The following is a 5706-nucleotide window of genomic DNA, read 5'->3' as shown; positions in this document are numbered from 1 at the left end:
CCTGAATTTTTCGTTGGGTGCTAACTGACACGCGGCACTCGTCGAATTTTCGTGCGTGTGCTGCTTGACGGCTGGCTCGCTTAGCTAGCTGTTCGAACTGCGTACGTTGAGCGCTTCGGTGCCCGGGTGGTTGGGCGTATGGGCATTTTGCTACCCCTTCTTTGATTCAGTCAATCAGTCAGTGCTGTTGAACATTGAGTCACCATACTCAGACCCCATTTTACTCACACTGTCTGCACCACACCCCGGAAAATATTTTGCAATCTGATACGATTGTTTACAATTCTGTTTATGGGGCGATTTTAATTTCTGTAAATACCGCTTCCGTTTATTGGATTTGTTTAACGGCTGTATTGGCTTTAGCGCCGTCGTATATGCGAACACACACATATCTATATGTATATAATGAGTTCTCTGGATTGTTTTGGCGATTGTATGCAAGTTTATAGGTCCATAAATTATTGATTACTAGCTGTAGGACATCGGCCGTCAGTCCTCGATATACCACACATAATATATATACAAACATACTCTTACATGCAAACAGCATCATTCCCTATTGATGTTTAATGCGGATTTAATTGTTTTACCTAGTAAATTGGAAATTGAATAATATTCAAAATTAAATGGATTAGGTAGAACTGCCTAAACAGTCTAATTATGCACATTTGCATTATAATCTTCACGAGATATCTGTAGCAATGTGTTTAAATAAAAATTTAAAAAAAAAGTCGTTTAAATCTATGATATTATTCTCGGAAAGTTTGATGTTGTTTCAGTCGGTGAGGAAAATTACTTATGAACGGTTTGGCCGACTGATTTGAAAATTTCACACGATATTCTTAGACGTACATGTCAGTTAACGACGAGTAATTAAAAAGAATGACTTTTTTGGGAAGTTCCCATTTTGTCAGAAAGGAAAATTTTGACTAGTCCTGAGATTATTTCGTATGTTCATCGATAATATAATTAATCTGATTAGTTTTTGGATGTGAAATAATTATTTGAAGAAAATTCTTCCGCACCGCCTGGCACCTTTCTTCAGACGTCCTCCTAGAGATCGGCTACAAATAAAGAGAATCCAAAAATTTGAAAAGTCCCCAGTATTAAAGTACATTAAAGTCTAATTAAATTAAATAAAACTCCTCTTAAACACAAAAATCACAAAAAACACGTTTTTTTCTGACTTGGAAACAACACATTAAGTTTGTACGGAACATTTAAGGGTTACATGGGTTTCGTCGCGCAAAAATTGACAATCTCTCGAAAAAAAGTAGCCTTAATCTTACAGGATTATCAAAAGTAGATAAGTACTTGTTCTAAGGACATAAACTACATAGGTATTAAAAGGACGTAAAAACAGAAAAGAGCAAATTGTATTTTGGGCAGACGTTTTTACAAAAAAAAAGCAAATTTGTGAACATTTTTCGCTTATTTTTAAGGCTGTCTAAATAAATGAGACAACAATATTTTTTTTTGAGATAGTGATTCTCATGTTAATATGATTAAATAATAATTATAAAGCCAGAATTGACAATACAGAGATTAAAACAAAATGTTTGTGAGTGAGTTCTGAAGGAAACTGAGCAATTCGTCAATTTATGAACGGCCCATATCTTATCAGAATTAGAAGTACTACACACAAATAATATTTATACAATACTAAGAAAAAACGGAACGTTACCCAACACTAAGCCACGAAAGTGACCAAAGCGAAATCAGAATCAACAATCAACACAAAACAGAAAAACGAAAGCAAAACAGAGCAGCGAAGGTCTAAAAAATCAACGTTCTCTGATAGAAGCACCATTTTGAATGCAATCAAGAAATACCACTCAAGAGAACCGGAAAATAACTCCATAAATGAGAACCGTGAGTGACATTCCATTCCAAGATTTGAATGAGTGCTTTTGGTCAGAGATGGTTTTTTTCACATAATAAGTAAGCAAAAATACGAGGCGAGCAATTTGCAACTATGTACATATATATATATATATATATATACATACGTACATATAACACATTCATTCCGCCTATTCGTCATTGTAGTAAAAGATTATTCAAAGGCTTCCTCTTCTTTTAAAATTTGTCTCTCAACGCGGGAATTCTGTTTCCACTCATATTTGTGACGCCTGCATACAGCGACGGTCAGCGCCGCAGTTGCCGAGTTGCCGCTTATTGACGGCGCAGTTTTGAGTGAATTGTACTCGTGAACGGTCATGAAATTAATTTCGAACGGAGTATTTTCGAAAATTTATAACAACATATAATTCTTTATGAATATCGGGCAGTAAAGATACGAATAAAACTATTTAATTGCCTACGAACGGTGCACAATAAAAACGCAGCGAAAATTAGCGTTACTTTTGTGTCATTTGTGGGGTGTGCGAAGAGCAAAAGCGAAATCGATTGAAATCTGGCTGAGAAACGAATCGCAAGTTTGCAGTAGTAATTGCTAAATAATTTTTTTAATGAAAAATTAACACCTAACTACAAGCTCAGCAGCAGCTGGTAGTGCACAAACCTTAACTATAATTAAGGTAAATAATATAGTGAATTAAGCGTGTAGTGTTTTTGTGAATCAAGTGGAAAACAATACAAAGTTTACAGCTCAACGTAAATAAAATCAAAGATGCAAACAAATAATAATGTTTCAAATACAAAATTAATGCAAAGTGCAATCTGAAAATTTTAACAAAGTATACAACAAAATACGAATGAAGTAAAGTGAAAGTGGAGCATTGTGATTTTGCATTGTGGCAAGTAGTAGTGAAGTTGAATGGAAGCAACAATTTAAAAGGCAAAACTCAAAGATTTGTAACCCAGAAAATACAACGTTGTAAAATTGCGGAAACATTATCGTTCGTCGTCAAATTTTCAAAGTAATACAGTTTGTATAAGCATAAAAATTGAGATTTTGGCGCAAAAAGTGGACGTTCAAGGTTTTTCATAATAGCAGCAGCAAACAAGGTGAGTTTGAATACAAATGTGAAGTAAAGTAAAGAATATAGTAGCAACGCCTACTCATTGAAATTCCAGGTAGGTACACCTAAAAAATCTCAGCGTACAAGCTGGCAAACTGTGTACAAAGTAAATAGATAAAATGATGAAAGAGCCTGTAGCAATCTGCTTTGTATAGCTTGCGCGTTTAGCAAAACGTGCTACTTTTGTGCAGCTGCTTTTCTGTCACAGCCAGAGCCAGTTTGTGTGGATCTGAAAAAGGGCGTTTTTTGCAATACATTCCCATTTTGTTTGTTTTTCTACTCTGTTTGTGATTTTCTTCTTTTGCAATCTCCACCGTAATTCTCGTTTGACTCCAATCCTGTACTTGTGTTTTTGCCACTCTTCTTCAATGGACTTCCAATTGAGAATAATCTCATTTCCAGTTGCTCAAATTGACATTTTTGTTTCAACTCAATGTTTTATTCAGTACATTGCTTAAACTATAATTTGTTAAATTGGTTTTGATTTATAGAGCATATTTTATTTTTGTCATATGTCTGATCATAATCCAGCCCAGCAATTTGAGAGCAAGGTATGTATGTACATATCCCATGAAGTTATTTTTTATGCGGAACAAAATAGAAATAATCAATTCTATATTTACCAATTATAATAAATTATAAAGAATTCATTTTCTACAGCAATGAGAAAATATTCTGAGGTGTGAAAAATTAAATCCGATTAAGTTAATTATTTTTGCTTCTAAACTCAAATTTAAAACTGTCGCTCATAAACGAAATAAATGAATATTTTTTATTGTAGTTGACTATTTATGCATCTGGTAAAAKATATTTATTTATTTAATTAAAATAACCACGGACGGTGAATTTTGTTGCATAAGTTCTGCGCAAGAGTGCACATAAATATCTGCATATGCATACATATGTGTAAGTACTTGATATTTATGTAAATTGCGCGCTTCGTTGCCAGCATTCGATTTTCACAATTTTAATCGCAATGTGCAATGCATTTTCTATAACACTTTCTACCCACCTCGTGTTGCCGCACAGAAAATGCCAGCGTTGCGCCAAAGTAAATATAAACAAGTGCCACAATTCAAGCGAATTAAATGCACATAAACAATAACAAAACGAATGAAACGAATATGTGCTAAAACGAAAGCTACACAAAATAATTACATCAAACAAAGCGTGTATTGTTTAAATATGAAAAACAAACATTTGTTGCAAAGGTTTCGTCGAAATCAATATGTTTAGGCAATGTATGTACTAACATTTGTAATAAAAAATAAAAATTTTCCCGTTTAATTTGTCGTTTTTTTGTGCAGGTATTAAGTTTGAATAAATAGAAAAACACTAAACAACAAAGGCAAAAAAAAAAATAACTTCGTAAAGTACAATCGGTCAGACATTCAGTCAGTCGGTGAATGAACGGATCGTACATCTCGTGATTATACTAAACGTAGTTTTTGTTGTTATATTATTAGCTGCACTCTTGTGGACTTGCTGCTTATCTGGTTGAACTGATGCCCTTCTGTACTTTTGCGTGTGCCTTGCATATTTACATATGTACATACATATATATAGCGTACCGCGCTAGCACTCATCTTGTGCGATACAGATTTATTCGTACTATATTTTATATAAACTCGTCTGAGTCATTTTATGGCTCGAAATATATTTAAAGAATTTGTTTTCGAATTTCGAATAATTTATTCATACTTTTTTAATGAATATCTGTATTTGGATTGGTTCTTTGTTGTATATATGTACGTATGCGTTTTTTATGTGTGCTTATTCAAAGTATACATTTCCACAAACTATCTTTAAAAATCAATCAATTATGGCTGAAACAGTTATATTCACGTTATATTTACATATGTATGTGCACTTAAATTGGCTTCGATTGAACGTAATTTGTTGCTACTTATGTATTTCCACATATGATGTTTGTATGTACATATGTATGCATCTGTACATTCTGCGAAGTGTCGCATTGGCTTTCTACAGAGTGCAAGACGCACTGAGGAAATAAATTATTCAGTGAATGTTGATTGCAGTGAACCACTGGGACCGTTGACCAACACTTAAACAAATAGTTATTACTTTGGCTAATAAAATCTGAAAATAACCAAAGCTGGCCAATTAAAAGGTGCTATTGTTGTATTATTAACTTTTATGTTGGCAAATAAATTGCTAGCAATGATATTGCATTGCAAAATTGTTCGAAAAATCAAAACTAAAACAAAGCGTTTTTGCAAAATAGTAATAATGTAGGCATTCGTAAGGCTAGCATTGATAATACTGGAAATACAAATTAAAAATGACTGATATACATACATTCACACATATGTGTTTACATGCCTGTATGTGGCTTTAATATGACATATGTATGTATTTTTATGCTTTCGGATGCTTTTATGCATTATTTTGGTTTTCAGTTCATTCGCTTTGCCACAACCACTGTCCCCTGTTGGAAGAAAAGCTCATCAGTTCCACATCATCAACGTCGTGGTCACATATAGACATATGAATATATACATATGTATGTATGTACATACACTTGTGCTCACATAATTAAGCCACTGCATAGCAAAACTACGTTTCTGAAAAWWAATTCACCGAATTAGCTTTTMATYTRTATAACGGTATGCAAAAAAGTTCCGTTATATGTTAGGATGTTACTAAGATCATATTCAGAGAAATAAGTATCGTGGTTGGCGAAAAAATGAAAATAAACTCG

General features: G+C 33.4%; 1 protein-coding gene across 2 annotated transcripts in view; it reads left to right on the top strand.

The window, feature by feature from the left end:
• The first annotated feature begins 2206 nt into the window (after nucleotides 1-2206).
• The window catches only part of LOC108978129 (phosphatidylinositol 4-kinase beta), a 134434-nt gene continuing 130934 nt past the window's right edge, over nucleotides 2207-5706 (top strand). For both annotated transcript variants that reach the window (XM_018948258.1, XM_018948256.1), the window contains exon 1: nucleotides 2207-2970. The gene's annotated coding sequence lies outside the window, so the exon portion shown is untranslated. The remainder of the gene's footprint in view (nucleotides 2971-5706) is intronic.

This window comes from Bactrocera latifrons, unplaced genomic scaffold (genome assembly GCF_001853355.1).
Source record: "Bactrocera latifrons isolate USDA-ARS-PBARC rearing strain unplaced genomic scaffold, ASM185335v1 scaffold_118, whole genome shotgun sequence".
Classification (NCBI taxonomy): Eukaryota; Metazoa; Arthropoda; class Insecta; order Diptera; family Tephritidae; genus Bactrocera; species Bactrocera latifrons.
This window is presented reverse-complemented; position numbering and strand designations above follow the sequence as displayed.